Below are 16,863 nucleotides of genomic sequence, written 5' to 3' on the forward strand. Positions count from 1 at the left end.
ACTCCTAAATCAATGGAGAAAGCAGAAGTACACAGCAAGAAAAGCCTCCTTGCCTGAGTACTGGCAAACGGAGCTTGAAATGTAAAATACCTCTGTGCTGTACAGGATTGTCTATCCCCTTTCACAGGGATGATACTTAGAGGCTCGAACAAGAAAACAATTTTCCATAGTGGAAAGAAGTTTAAGATATCTTAGCTGGCTGTCAGAAAAACCTGAAATAAACTCAAAATCCCAGGATCACTTTCACAAACCAGCGGATAAGCATAGCATGTGAATTTAATTCAAGCCAGTCAGAATAATTTATTTTATTTCAAATTATGCTTCTGCTTTGTTATTGCTTTAATATCACTAGGTTAGATTTCAAAATTCAGAATAATTTTAGAGTAATAATGTTTGAGGTGTTTTTCACAAAAATACCAACACTCCTTTTCTCCCTCTTCTAGTAAAACACTCCTTTTCCACAAACTGAGGTATAATGACAATGAACTGACAGTTCTACCAAAAAAGAAGAAATATAAAATTTGTTGCAATATTTTTTACCTTCCTGCTGGATATTTGGTGTATCGAACTTACAATGAAGGGACTTTTTAATTGAAGCTTAGTGTAAAAAAATTCCTAAGCTTCCTGACAATGAGTACTGGGTTTGCATCAGATCTGCTAATGTCTCGGAGGGTTGGGGTAAGGGTGGAGGTGTTCTCCACCCTTGCAGCAGAAGCAGTGACCCTTACACCTGAAGTTAAATAAAAAAACTTTGAAAAGGAGAAGTCTCCTGGAGGAACACTCCCTACTTCCACATTTAAAATTTCCCATAGCAATGAGCCCGCTAAAACGTGGCATCTCCAACAGTCACAGAATCACAGAATCACAGACTGGCGGGGGTTGGAAGGGCCCTCTGGAGCTCACCCCATCCCACCCCCTGCTTGAGCAGGCACCCCCAGAGCAGGGGCACAGGGCCGCGTCCAGGCGGGGGGTGAATGTCTCCAGGGAAGGGACCCCACAGCCTCTCCGGGCAGCCTGTGCCCCTGCTCTGGCACCCGCACAGGGAAGGGGTTTGTCCTCATGTTCAGGGGGAGCTTCCCGTGTTCCAGCTTGTGCCCATTGACCCTTGGCCTGGCCTTGGGCACCACTGAAAAGAGTCCAGTCCCATCATCCTGACACCCACCCTTTAGATATTTATAGGTATTGATGAAATCCCCCCTCAGCCTTCTCTTCTCCAGGCTGAACAAGCCCAGGTCTCTCAGCCTTTCCTCACAAGGGAGATGCTCCAGTCCCCTGATCCCCTTGGCAGCTCTGCGCTGGACTTGCTCAAGCAGTTCCCTGTCTTTCTTGAACTGGGGGGGCCTGGAACTGGACACAATATTCCAGACGTGGTCTCACCAGGGCAGAGTACAGGGGGAGGATAACCTCCCTCGCCCTGCTGGCCACACTCCTTTTAATGCACCCCAGGACACCGTTGGCCTTCTTGGCCACAAGGGCCCGGTGCTGGCTCAGGGTCACCTCGCTGCCCCCCAGCACTGCCAGGTCCTTCTCAGCAGAGCCACTTTCCAGCAGTTCAGCCCCCATCCTGTACTGGTGCATGGGGTTGTTCCTCCCCAGGGGCAGGACCTTGCACTTGCTCTTGTTGAATTTCATCTCAGCTCAGCTCTCCAGCCTGTCCAGGTAATTTCTAAACAATCCCAGCTAGCAAATGACCAAACCTGTAGGTCACCTTCTTTCCCCCATGTTCCCAGTTAGTTTACATACAAGGATTCAAGTCAGCTTTTCACTAATGTCACAAAAAACAAGCAAAAATAAATCTCCAGAAATTCACACAATGGTGTGTTTCCAGCCTCATTTTGCAGATTCAAGCAATTCAAATAATCTCCCAGGTCTAATTCTTGCAAGGCCAAGTGCTTCCAGGCTACCACAGAAACTAATGGAGTTGGAGAGTGCTCAGCACCTTTTAGGAACTCTTCCTCTTACGCTCACATGAATGAAACTCTGTGGTTTTCCCATAACTGTTTTAACCCGAGCATGTTTTCTATGTGCTGAAATCAAAGGCTGAGCCCATAACTGTATAGCTTATTTGACCTAAGCGTAAGTTCTATATGCTGTAATACTAAGCTGATCCCATAATGTATAGCTTATTAAACTTTCCTTGGAAGTCCTTCAACAGAAGGTGGGTTGAATCCTGAATAAGGGAATAAAAAACTAAAAAGAAAATGACCTTAAGACTAAATAAAGCGTTCACCCAAACTCAGTCCCTCAACTTTTGTTTTTGGGTGGTTTTTGTTTTTTTTTTTTCTCAGGTGTAATTATAATGTAAGCTGGGACACGTCTGTTTATAATAATGGAGAGCCATTTATTAGACAGCTTATCACTGCCTCCTGCAGTAAATCACCGACATCAGTTGGAACAAGCCTGGCTGTTGAGCCATTCAGTACCAGCATACAATTGACTGCTCAACACTACATGTGTTCATAAATACTCTCCAGCAAAGTTCAGAGCTTCGGCAGGTGAAATGCTGATTCTAAATGCAATGGCCTGTGATCTATTTTACTTTCTGATGGCAACATGGTGTTTTAGAATTTGCCCATTCCCCTCATTGATTTTTCTCGGGCTTTTGTTTCAGAGATCGGCTGTTTGCATTTGGCGTTACCCTCTTTTATCAGCAGTGTCACAGCAGCGGAATTCTTCAGTCCCACGCCACCTCGCTAGAGCAAGGCAATTCCTACATCCCACACTACCAAGGCAGAGTGGCACCACACGGCGAACAAATGCTTTACCCCAGGTCATACGGGAAGTCTGTAGCAGAGGAGGCAACTGAACCCAGACTTTCCCAGGCTCACTTTGACCAATAACAGTTGTGAGAATTATTACAATGATTAATTTTTTTTGCCTTCCTTTTCCCCAGAAACATGCCATAATGTTACATGAGTCCTCCTCTGCTTTCCCTGTATTACCATCCAAACATTTTAAGATTATTCCCTTTGAATGGAGTTCAGCAACAGTTTTGTTGTTGGTGCTCTTCTAGGGGAGGCTTTTTTTCCCTTCTCACAGCTGTTTCCTTTAATCTGAAAATAAGTCACTTCAGACAGAAAGAACATGTTTTTCTCCCTCTGAGTGTTGAACATAACATCGTGACTTGTGCATAAAGCCTGTTTCAATTACGAGGAACTTTCTTCTGTCCTGTTAAACGTAAACCTTTGTGAAATCCATATGTAGTCGGGGACAGAACAAGGGAACAAAATTAAATGTTTAAATAAGCTTGAGGGACAGAGTCAAGTAATATTAAGCTCAAAATATACAAGCAATGCAACTATTGTGTGGGTTTTCCTTTTCTATATTTTTTTCTTTTCCTTCTTATTTTGAATGACCCTCAAGTTTTTTAGCTTTTTGTACTTCTAGAATTGAATGCAACTGCTACAGTTTGAGTGAAAACAAAGTCATTATTTTTATTATGTACTTTAATGGAAAGCAAGATCATTTGTGATCAAAGACCTTCACGCCTTTCCCAGCATTTCCCACTCCACCCAAGGGAGACCACAGACTCTAGAAACCATCTCACCCTCTGGTTAGAGAGGTGTTTTGGGTTTAGATGCATCCTTTGGAGGCTGCTGGAAAATTTGGAATGCAATCTGAGAGGCACATAAGAACCACTGATGTACCATTTTTACAGGGAAAAGCTGCTTATCTGCCTTGGAAAATGTGGGCCTAAGGAGATTAAGACAGAGAGAACAATCATGGTCCAGAAGTGTGGGGATGGAGCAGATGACCCCGGGGCCATTTCCAGCACCAGCTATATCCCCAGCCCTGCCTCACCTTGATCAAACCGGGCAAAACAACCTGAAAGCACACGTCCTGATTGCATTTGTCCTTTCCCGCTTCATAAGTGACATTTGCTTTCTACATTTGCTTCAAGGCTGTGCTATTCAGAGGCTCATTTAATATAAAATTAAACATGTTTGTCTGCTTGCTTGTTTTCTTTCTTTCTAATAAGAGTGCTTTTACATCAAGACCCACATTTACAGTCAGATATTGCTAATTTCTTTCCCTGTCTTCCTATTCCTCACCACACAAATGTCTCACAGGACTACAGAGAGTGCCTGAAGATGGGGACCAGGTCAACTGATGTAAACCTGGGATCAAGAGAAGAGGCTGAAGCGCGTACTGAGGTGCTGGAGCCATGAGAAAGCAGAGTAGGCTTCACTTTAATTTGTTTGTTTGGAGCAGGGGTTGAGAAATATGCCCCATATCAAGGGACACACAAATCTTTCACATACCTTTGGCAGGTAAGGGCTTAGTTTTCTGCACTACTGGTGTGTAGGCACATGGGCACACTCATGTCTGGATGCTTTGTCCCACGCAGCACCCTAGTTTTCCTTCAACTCCTCCAGACTTCATCACTGACTCCAAAGCAACCCTGCCAGAGAAAGCCCAGGAGCTTGTAAAAGGATCGGTGAAATGGGAATAAGGATCTCCAGGGGTGTTAAAACTCACAAAATCAGCAACTTCACAGGAGTGTAGGAATGACTTGAAATAATTGGAAGAGACTGCGCACATCCTACTCAATACAGCTCAAAGTTCCTTCCCTGAATCTGGTCTCTTTTTGCTTAGTGAGCTGTTTTACTTCAAGCTGCATGGAAAACTCTCAGAAGTCACCATGCCTTTCCTGGTGCCATTAAAATATTTGCTCCAATGGCACAATTATAACAGTTTTACATGCATGAATAAGTGTGGAAGCCAGTCAATGTTGTCAAACACCGCACACTATAAACGGTTTGGGGCAGAGACCCTCCTTCTGCTCTGCCTTCCTTGAAGCTCTGCTGAAGGAGGGCATAGGCATGACAGAAATTCATATAATATCTCGTAACTTTACTAACACATAACTTGTCTCCTGGATTTACTGCCTTTTCCCAGGAGGGCCCAGAGCCTGTGCAATGTCGGCCATCACTTGTTGGTCATTGATGGAGATGTTGATGAAGACAGAAGAGCAGAGGCCTGTGTCTTCACAACACATATATTGCAGTGTAAACCTGATTGTCTGTGCAGCACAGCTAGAAAAAAACAAATCCCACAATCTGCAATCAACTTCAATGACCTTGCAGAAGTGATGGTCCCTCCTGTGCACATGAGCATGACCTTACCTTTGGGCAAATGTGCTCATATTGGCATATAGGCCCTACACAGCTGGGAGGTGATGATGGCTTTAGTCTTAGACTTGTGCACCTTCCCTGTTTTCCAGCATGGATGTCTCTCCCTTGGCACAGATTTAGGCAAATCACAGAATCACAGAATGGTAGGGGTTGGAAGGGACCTCTGGAGCTCATCCCGTCCCACCCCCTGCTGGAGCAGGCACCCCCAGAGCAGGGGCACAGGGCCGCGTCCAGGGGGGTTTTGAATGTCTCCAGGGAAGGGACCCCACAGCCTCTCTGGGCAGCCTGTGCCCCTGCTCTGGCACCCTCAATCTATGAAGAGTAAATTCACCGGTGGTTATTAAAAAGGGTATCTGCATGTGACTTCCAGCACAGAAAGTGTGAAGCCTTCTGATTACAGATAGCTGACATCTCACACTGCTGGCTCTAGCATTTAATTGCAAAGGGCTGTCTTTTAAAAGGACAAGCTGATCACTAAACAAGATGACAACCTAAATTAGCCTGAGCTCATAAGAAATTTAACTAAGCACAACACTATGCCACGAAAGTATATTGGTTTGGTTTGGTTTTTTTAGCAATTTCCCCAAGAATCTGGAACAACAGATTTTATACCAATTTTCAGTGTCTCTCTTTATCAGAATAGAGCATATCTGCAAAATGGAATCTTTCTTACCTCTTGAGTCAGATACTTTCAAGCTAAATATAACTGTGAAACACATGCAGAGTATTGGGCACCCAGTGAAAATGTCTCCAGCACAGAAAAACACAGGGAAAATGCCAAACTAGTTAGTGATAAGCTGGTGCAAAGCCATGCTAGGATGGCCACAGCTGGTTCCCTCTCCCAGGGTGAGAGCACCAGCACTCAGGGCAGGGATGGTTGGAGGTCTCTGCAAGAGAGTGATCCTGTATCAAAAAGTTTACAGACAACCTGGCAGTTGCACAATTAACTAATGTAAAAGGGACTAAGACTGATAACAGACTGTCTTCTGGTCCTAACCATCTCTAGATGCTTGTTCATAGAAAAGAAACACAGAAATAGATAGTAAAAAATAAAAAAAGCCAAATCAGACTAAGCCAGTTACATCTCCTGCCCACAGGGAAGGAGGAAAAAGAGATTGTTACTTCTCTTAAACTGCCTTGTCATTCTCACTGGGGAGAAACATGCATGGATGCTGTGATGGAACCTGTTTTTTAGTTAAGTAAATATGCTGTTGTTTGTCAGGCACGGTAGCAGAGACAAATGGGTTTGCAGAAGGTGCTGCCGTACCTCTGCGGGCACCGTTCCAGAAGAAGCGCGTTCAGCTTACCAAACTACCCTGCTTCAATTCAAAACCCAGACTCCAGCACTAACTGGATTTAATGTATTTGCAGCATAAATTTCAACAAAGTCAGTTCTGAGTATCCTTCTTCCTAAAAATGGTATTGTTCAAAGGACACGTCTGCATGCCTCTGAAGGATGCGTTACATCGTGCTCTGTCCCCAGTTCTAGGAGAAAGCAAAATCCAGACCTCCTGCTCAGCTGTCTTTGCTGGTGCTGAGCTGGCTTTGCATAGCTGAGCAGAGAGGAAAAGGTTCTTCTGGCTGTACTTCAGAGGTTCAGCTCAACCGAGGAGGCTATCAGCTGAGGGTCGTGATGCAGTGGACTAATGAATGGTTCACGGTCTCTGCAAGACTTACAGAGGCAGAGGATAATGCCTGTTTGCCTGACAGTGGATGAAACTCTTCCAAAATTAGGGTCGTCTCTGTCTATTGCATATTAGCCATGACCTGCTTGTTGCAACCCAGCAGTAGTTGAGATTGGAAATTATCTGCAGTGCATCAAGTCAGGTGCTGGGGACTGTGATCCCTCAGCTGAGACAGGCAGCAGCTGCTCCTTGCTTGGCTGGCAGAGCCACTTCCCTCTGGCTTCCCTGGAAGAGCAGCATCTCATGGCTTCTGCTCCGGATTTGGGGCCAACAATGACATCGGAGACCGGCCTTCAGCAAAGGGCGATGCTGAACACCCCGCGGACAACCACTGTTATGCCTGAGAGGGGCAAAGATATGTTAAGGTGGGAGCAGTAAGCAAAACCTGATTTTTACCCAAGGTGAAGATTTGAGGCTGTTTGAGAAAGGCATTGAGTTGGGGTCTCATTCATTCACACCCAGCGTGGAAAACGCAGTGAGCACCACTAATCCCCGAGTGCTTAAATCTGTCCTATTATTATTATTGCTCTGTTATTTCTATTATGTATGTTACTTATTCTCATTTATATTAAAATGTTATCTGGAGATCTAGAGCTGTTTCCGACCCCCCAAGGCACAGATAGTGACATGCTATTTGCTGAACTGAGATGTGGGAATAACTGTTTTTTTTCATTTTGCTGCCAATTCCGCAAGGTAAGCAAATAAATAAGTAAGTTGGAGGCAGATCTGAAATGAAACTAAAAACAAAAAAATAGAAAACCGGCTAACTGAAAATGGAAAACAAACAGACTAATAAGCCCAGCATATCTGAGTTTAAATGAATGTTGTCTTCCACCCACAATGAATTTCTTCATGTTGTTTTCAAGCTTTATAATGTGTTTCCTCAGCACAGTAGAAAAAAATATAAATGGAACATCCGTTCAAATTAAAAGAAAATAAAAATAAAAAGGAAGTGTCATTTTTTTAGGAGAAAATCAAAGTGAAATGTTTTGATTTCATTTGTTTGTTTGTTTTTCTGCAGATGAAAAAAATCCAACCTCCTTGTCAAAATTTCACATGGAGTTTCTGTCAGTGTGGAATCTACCTTTCCCAATAAAATTATTTCAGCTGGAAATTTTTGACTGGCTTATAGCAAGACTCAAAATAAGCAACTCTGTGTCTGGGGAGCTAGAAATGCAGACCTGTGCTTCAGAATATCTGTCCCTTCATCCTAGTCATGATTCTAAGTTTTAAGCCACTAGCAGGGCAAGATATAATAGAGAAAACTTGCTCTGAAAATGCCTAAAATCAGAGAAAAGTAACTTCTAGTTGGTTGCAAAATGGACCCAGTTGTAAATTCAGTGCTAACTTCTATGTTTCAATGAATATTGTATGTTTCTGTAATTGTGAGACACATTGCAACTTTAGGGGTATGCATTATTCCAATGTGAATCCATGAATCCTGCAGTGTTCATTAATAATGTAGATTAATAATTAAGTATTCAAGAATCTCTAATAGGGGAGTCATTGTCTGAAGTAGGAAATTAATCTTGTCAGAACTCTACTTTTAAACTTTCTGTGAAAGGATATTGGTACGCCTTTCTCACAAACATCTGTTCGGTGAGGGGCACTGGAGGATAAGAAGCTTTCATGCCAACAGCGACCAAGTGGAAACACATGACACTGAGAGAAAACTTTGATTTTCCTTACGCATGGAGAAGTGAAGAGCCAAGGTTTTGAATAAGCCACCAACCACGGAATTCTTTACTGAACTTTAAGTACCTGAAAGTATAGATATCTCATGAAAACTACTCACCAGGGGACACTCTCTGGCCAATGGGAAGAAGCTGACCTCTCTAGAGGGTGACTATACCACCTACCCTGTCAGTGTGGGTTGTGTCACGACTCGGAAGAGCTGCTTTCTCTCTGTTGCTCTTGAAAGAGCTGAGACCAAATCCCTGCCTGTAGCCAGTGTCATGTCAGGCAGGTGAGATGGATCCTGCCTCCCCATTTTATAATGTTTCTTGGTTTTGCACAGTTCTGCTCTGGATTTATTTCTTCCTTAAGGTGCCAAGAAGATCCACGTGAAAAGACAGCATGTCCTGCAGAGGATCTGTTCCTACCTGGGTTTATTCACCTTGCTGATGAAAACAAAGTTTTTCTCCTGTTGCAAGCGCAAAGTCCTCCCATTTTCTACCGAGCAAAGGCCAGATGAGTGGTGTTTCTGTATCTTTCTGAGGGATGCCCTGCTTGCCCATGACTTTTGCAAAGTGAGCCAGCAGAGGTGGTCACATGCACAGATGGGGGTATCCTCCATGGCACGGCAGGCTCAGGGGTGCCTGCTCACGCTAGAAGGGCTGACCAGTGAGCAGCAGTCTTGACTTGGAGGCAAATCTCATCTTCCTGCACAGCATGGGCAGAGCCTTCACGTGTAGTACACTTTCTAGGTCTTTTGGGAGGGAAAGAAAAAAGAAACCTCAGTATAAAACTGTGGAGAAAGAATAGGTGTAATGTGGACCAGCTGAGGGCTGCATTAGTGGAGCTGGGATAAGGGGGACAACCTGTGAGAGGAGACCTAGGACAGGAGATAATCTGGTACCCTGAGGGGTAGTCAGCCATAGGAAACTGGCAGAGTTTATCAAGAGGGAAAGGGAAAGGGAAAGGAAAGGAAGGAAAGGAAAGGAAATTTTATATTAATGTCCCACAAAATGGTGTCTATGACACATCTGGCTGACTTTGTGTCCTAATGAGGGATGCTATCTCATTTCCTCCTTTGCTGTGTACTCTGTGGTCTTACCAAATAGTCCACAAATGTAGTTCCCACTCCAATCCTCCTGACAGCCCTTCCCAGCTTCAGCTGAGCCCAGAAAGGCAGATTAGATGGAGCTGACCAACTAAACAGGGACCGAGACTGAAGACAATACCTCAGGATCCTTCATGTTTTGACTGTAGAAACCAGTTTTCCATGTCATATCTAGTCCTCATTGATTTAGGTTCTATATAAATATTTAATTTCAAAGTCTGAGCACAAACCTAAAACATCTTTCAGTCTTCAGACAAGGTGTAACAGGATTCTTGGGCAAATTGTGAGAGCAGCAGATTACAACCCTCATCTCCTTACTGATGTATTTCCCATAAATCCCTTTAATGTCTTTTGTGGTCTCAGGGATCTTCAGTAGTCCAAGAAAACAGGGAGAAAAATAATGATGGGGTTGCCTGCATATCATACTACCACTATTGCTGCCCAAGGGCCAATAAAAGACCAGGACAAACCACCTCAAAGGTTTTACCTTCTCTGCCTGCAGCCATCAGCTGTGTCTTTGTGGCCCACTGCATCACCAGCTGGTGTCAGGTAAAAAAAAAAAATTTAAAAAAAAGATAAAAAGAAAAATGTCATCAATGCCCAAGTATTTAGTGCCAAGAGTTCCACTTTTGCCATACAATAAATACGCACAAAGTTCTACTGGTGTTAGCAACTGACAGGCTCAGGGAAGAGGATCAACCTCTCCCAAGCACTAATTGAAACTAGACATGTTACTGCTGCTATCACAGCAGCTCTGTTATTGATTTTCTAATGGGAACGCTTGTCTCCTGAGCAAGGGTCTTGTAGAGATAATAAGTCTGCTTAAAAAAATACAAAAATAAAAAATAATAATTGCCTTTCTGAGCCCTCATTTTATTTCACATTCAAAATCGAATTGCAGATCTTTCCGATAGCTAATAATTTAACGGTCATTTATGTACAGTTTAGGGTCCGTTGTTAGCAACTTCGCAGAAAAGAAGCCAATTAGATTAGCTGGATCTTGCATTTATGTAAAACAAATATATATCAAAGCAATTAAATGTGCAGTTTAATCGCTCCCAAACTACGAAGACGACAGTTGCCTGAAGGTCCCAACCCTTTTTGTGCCTCCCACTTCCAGCTCCTGACATGATGTCGCAAAAGCCGTTTGCTGTGTGGTTCTGGAAGTGCTTATTTAGCATGGCAAGATACACAGGGGAATTACTGACCTCAGTATTTCCCAAGTGGGGAGGCTGCAGCCCTGAGGGGAGACAGGTCCCTTCAAGGCAGTGAAGGCAGGGAGACAGGGAGCGTTTTTAATTTCCAGCTAAGGCAAAACAAAATCCTCGTTGCCCACATGCGCTTCTGCCCCACAAGGTTCGGTGCTCCCTCCCAGCCTTCTCCCACACAGGTGATTTACTGCTGCCTAGCACCGCTAAGGGCTGGCATGTTTATACACTGACAGGCAGAGCATGGGAGATGGCAAAATATTTGAATTTTTGAATCAGCAGTTGCTACTCTGAGAAATGAGGGGGTGATCTCATCCGCCCTCTGGCAGACACCCTAAAGGGAGATGAGTCCTGCAGAGAGTATCTCTTGCTTCTTGCTGACACAAGGGTGATCTGGATAGGTTAGGGTCCTTCCAGCCGGGCCTACTCACAGTCCAGGGAGGCCACCATCCTCCTCCTGAGCAAACCCAGGACCATCTTTCTCGCCTCCTGCAGGGCCAGTATACAGCTCCGCATTACTTGGCACTGATTAGTTATGAAATTTCCTCTAGCATTTAGCCACCCTCTGTTTAATTCTTCCTCTCCTGTGCCCTGGGCATCTATTTCCATTCTCATTACAGGGCCAGAGGAATTCCTCTGGGTCAACATTATAACATCCTTTTATGCAAGGGAAGGTAGTTACCCTGACTGCCTGCTGATGTCTTTTCTCCTAGTTGAATGTGCACCAGCTCTGAGGGTTTCCTACTCAAATGCTTTTATCATATTTTGTTGCTCTGGTATCGCCATTCCTCAGCTCACTTGGGTCTCTCTCTCAGCTGTGCCTGGACAGATCCCAAAGCTTCCCAGGTTTTAGCAGTACTGCAGGAGTTGCTTTGGAAAATAACAATCAAAAGGGTTTCCCAAACCACTGCAGAAGTCTTTCCTGTTTCTCTCTTCCATCTCAGGCTCCATCCAACCCCAGTTATCTCCTTGTCTTCATTGCTAGAAGCTATATTCCTTGGCTGCCTACAACCTGCTTAGACATTTCTGCAGGCTGAGTAGCAGGAGATAAGATATACAGGGAAGGTTGCAAGCTTCTTCGATGGAAGAGTCCCATTGGAGAAGCCATGGTTTATATCAGAGGAAGAACAACATATTCAACATAGAATCATCATAGAATGCCCTGAGCTGGAAAGGACCCACAAGGATCATCAAGTCCAACTCTTGTCCCTGCACAGGACAACCCCAAATTCACACCAGGTCTCTGAGGGCCTTGTCCAAGTGCCTCTTGAATAGCTTCAGGCTTGACACCATGACTGCCTCCCTGGGGAGCCTGTTCCAGGGCTCCACCACCCTCTGGGGGAAGAACCTTTTCCTAATACCCAGCCTAACCCTCCCCTGACACATCTTCCTGCCATTCCCTCAGGTCCTGTCGTTGGTCACTAGAGAGGAGAGACCAGCGCCTGCCTTGTGAGGAAGCTGCAGAGTGCCATGAGGTCTCCCCTCAGTCTCCTCTTTTCTAGGCTGAACAACAGCCTAGAGACTGTTGGTTGATGCTGTTCAACCAACAGCGTCCACTCTTATAGCAAGACCAACTCATGCCATCACTTGTGTCGTGCAGTAGCCACTCATGGCTGCTCTTCTGCACAGGGCAGGGAGATGAAAGCACCTCCTGTGTCAGATAAGGGATGACCTCTGGAGAGCTTCAGAGGTCAGAATATGCACCAACTGCATTGCAGTGAACTGGGGTCTCACATTCAGATTATAGTGCTTTGATGGGTCACTTAGTGTAGGGTTCACCTCACCTATGGTTCCTCCCTAAGCATCTCATCACAGCTGGGCTCTCTAGTAAATAGAGGAAGGGTGATACTTCCAGCAGGTGTTTTGTTCAATGTTGTAGACATTTACCTTGTTGTGAAATGAGTCTTCACGCTCATATGGTTAAATGGTGGGAGAAGCAGCGTGTACTCAACCACAGAACTCTCAGAGGAAGATCTCGCATCCCTGGATATTTAAATGGATCTATTTGAAGAACAAGGTCAGACAAACAAGAGGCTTATGAGATTATACTTTTTTTTTTTAAGAGACTAAACCGAGGGTCCTGTGAAATCTAGTGGGGCAGGATTCACTGGTGGCCTTCCTCCATTCAGCTACAGAAGGTATTTTTTAATCCCTGTGTGTCTGCGTATATGCATTTGCAGTTGCAAATACTGCAGCCAGATACTCTTCAGACACGTTTCTGTTCTTCAGCTCTAATTCCTCTCCAGATGAAGATAAGCCCTGCAACATTTCTTTTTTTTACTGATGGCATCTGCCATCAGGATGTTAAAACCAGGGGTACCATATCAAAGCACCTTTCGCAGCAAAAACCAGGCAACAAGCAGCTTCTTGCAAGTCTTGCAAATCAAGTCCAAGCGACTGATTTTGGAACAACATTATGTCAAGCTCTGTCTTATTTGTACAAGGCTTTTAAGGAGCTGTCAACTTTCTTCTTTCTCTTTCGCACAGTCTTTCCAACATTGTAATTTCAGCTGAGCCTGGAAGCATGGAAATGCCAGGTAGCAGCATTAGCAATTGCATCACTGCACCTACAAAACTAGCAGCGCTCTCACCACTGCGCCAAGAGTAAGGAGTAGAGCATAGATATGACACAGACAACAATTTTCAGCTTGGGCAAAATATTAAAAGAAGTTAAGAAATTGTACTTTGAGTCAGAATTTAAGGACTGGTCTTATTCTTGCATGTGTGCAGATGATTATAACTAACTGAAACACTTAAAATGCATCTCTTTACTCTCCAGACATCATCTTCAGAGTCGGCTCCCCTGTATGTACCTGTTTACCAACTGTAACACTTTTCAACACAGGTTATTTCGATGCTTCCCTTCCAGCATGAGGAAAACAGCCTGAACCAGAGACCATTCCTTATGGATAGATACAGTTGGTGATCCATGGTGTTACAGCAACGATAATATGCATTTCCATAGCAGCTTTCACCCAAGAGTCTTCAGAGAGCAAGCTTGTATTTCAGTGCTAACCCTTCTGCTTGTATTCACTGAAATTTTCAATTCTCTGTGTGAAAAGAGCTCATAAGAGTGACTGTAGGCTTGGGTAGAAAACCTTTAAGCACATGCTGCAGTCTGATTAGGATTTACAGCCTCTGTCACCTGGGGCCCTTCCAGCCCAGGGGAGATAAGTTGACCTAGTGGAACCTGAAAAATCCAGTCTTCAAGAGCCTGTTCTGCAACTGATTTGGGGAACATCACTTCCTTGCTGGTTTCCCCTTTGGCAAAGTGGGAGGTGGATGCTGTCTTCCTCTGCAAAGGTGCTTTGAGAGGCACGTGCAAAATGTGCCATGTGAAAGCTTGATGCCAGTATTTGTGCTACTTCATTTCTAGAAAGGACTTCAGATCTAGACCATTAGCTGGTGGGAGTTTGAAGGTTTGCCTTCTACTCAGCACTGGTGAGCCACAACTGGAGTACTGTGTTCAGTTCTGGGCTCCCCGGTATGAGAGAGACTGGAGAAAGTCCCTCAAGGGCCATGATGATGATGAAGGAAATGGAACATCTCCCATGAGGAAAGGCTGAGAGAGCTGGGACTGTTCAGCCTGGTAATCAGAAGGCACAGGGGTATCTTTTTAAGTCATATAAATACCTAAAGAGTGGCTGCAAAGAGGACAGAGCCAGGATCTGTTCAGTGGTGTCTGGTGCCAGGCCAAGGGGCAATGGCCACAAACTGAAACACAACTTCTGAACATCAGGAAACACTATTTTACTGTGAGGGTGACTAAGCACTGCCTCAGGTTGCCTAGGGAGCTTGTGAAGTCTCCTTGGAGACATTCAAAAGATGTCTGAACATTGTCCTGGGCAAGTGGCTCTAGGTAGTCCTGCTTGCACCAGGGGGTTGGACAAGATGACCTCCGGAGGTTCCTTCAAACCTCAGCCATTCTGTGATTCCACGTGTCACTTGTTCCCTAAGGTGAATAAGTTCAGTGTCCCCTGTGCTACACATACCAAGACAAATGCCTAACTCAGCCCACCTCCCAAACTGATCTTGATCTGTGGAACTCAGAAATGCAGTGAACCTATTGCAGAAAAGGCTGAATCCTCCCTCCATCCGTCCCTGCCTCCCTTAATACCCTTTTGTCCTTAATTCCCTTTCCTTTCTTCCTTCCTTCCTTGCCTCCTTCCTTCCTCTCTCTCTGTCTTTCCCTCTTTCTTCCCCTCCACCCTTTCTTTGAACTTATACAGGTGTAAATCAGGGGCAGGGCTACAGTTCAGTCTTATTCTCAAGTGCCATCTCACAGCACTCAGCATTAGGAGTGTTACTCATGGGTTTTTCTTACACTGAGAATCATGTAACAAGTCAAAATACAGGTCAGTTAAAAATGATGTGAAACTTGGCAAGCACATTATTAACTGTTACTCTCTGGCTTCAAAATGACTTGGGGATTTCGTAACTGGGTTAAGGAGTTTTCCCATCAAGGTCAGTGGCGGGAATCTGGTGCACAGTGGTAATAACCACAAGGTGTTTGTATTTTCTGGCCTACAGAACAATGAGTTTCAGACTAGCTCATGCAGCAGGAGAGTAGCAGTGCAAAAACCCTATAATAACAATAAATGGAGAGGGGTTTTTTTACTTTTTTTTTTCTCTCCAGAGAGGAAAATGTATGAATGCATGCAAACAGTACTGTTTTCTCCAAGATAGGCTATGGAAAGTGAAGGACAGGCTCCATCCTGATGGCATAGTATTTGTACAGCACCTAGCGCCATGGGGTAGTGATCCCTACGTGTTACCACAGAATCACAGAATCAAAAAATGGTAGGGGTTGGAAGGGGGCTCTAGAGATCATCTTGTCCAACCCCCCTGCTTGAACAGGTACACCTACAGCAAGGTGCACAGGGCCTCATCCAGGTGGCTTTTGAATGTCTCCAGGGAAGGAGACTCCACAAGGGCACGTTGCTGGCTCAGGATCAGCTTCCTATCTAGCAGCACTCCCAGGGCCTTCTCAACAGAGCCACTTTCCAGCAGGTCAACCCCCAACCTGTACTGGTGCAGGGGGTTGTTCCTCCCCACATGCAGGACCTTGTACTTGATCTTGCTGAATTCCCTGAGGTTCCCCTGGGCCCAGCTCTCCAGCCTGTCCAGGTCTCGCTGGATGGCAGCACAGCCTGCTGGTGTATCAGCTGCTCCTCCCAGCTTGGTATCATCAGCAAATTTGCTGAGGTTACGCTCTGTCCCATCATCCAGGTCATCGATGAATATGTTGAACAGGACTGGGCCCAGCACAGACCCCTGGGGAACACCGCTAGTGACAGGCCTCCATCCAGACTCTTAACCTGGTTGAGTTTTAAAACTGAAAAGTTCAAACTGGATCCTTTTCCTATTGGAGAATGTGCTGAAAAATGTTCTCAGAACTGGACATTAAGCGCCATCATTGCTAAGAGATACTTTTCCAAACAGAAGTGTGTGATGATACACATTTCAGGGCCCAAGTCAACTCAGCTAACCCTCATTGTCTAAGGCTAATCCACCTAGCCAATGCTAAGACAGGTGGACACTTTCATTAGACAGTTGATGACCTTATTTAGACATCACACTCTGGGATACATTTATAAAGGAACTGTTTGCAAGTATTTCCATTAGCTGACTTGTAGACAACTTGTCTGGGATTCACCTTTTTAATTTTAGCTGTCCATATTTAGTAGTTCCATCAGATGGCCATTGTAGTAATGGAGAATTAGTCAATGCATTCAGTGAGGGTAGGGATATGATTCATCAAACCTGACAGAGGCACCTTCTTTAGGATAAAATAAATTCTGTCCTGAACTTTGTCAATGCCACTGACTCACTCTCTTCTGAGAAGAAAGACAGCCGAGGATGAATTGTTCAGTAGTCACTTCCCTTGTGGAAACCCACTAATAGTGGGATAAATCCCATTCCTAAAGATAAATCAAATTAATGCCATCCTGAATACATGAGGTGAGGTCAGTCCGCACTGCCTTGCCTCAGAGATATTACCAATCTGGTATTCATATGTGCTAAAACACTTGTCCTCCTGCTGTAGTTGCAAA

Source organism: Phalacrocorax carbo, chromosome 2, assembly GCF_963921805.1.
Source record: "Phalacrocorax carbo chromosome 2, bPhaCar2.1, whole genome shotgun sequence".
Taxonomy (NCBI): domain Eukaryota; kingdom Metazoa; phylum Chordata; class Aves; order Suliformes; family Phalacrocoracidae; genus Phalacrocorax; species Phalacrocorax carbo.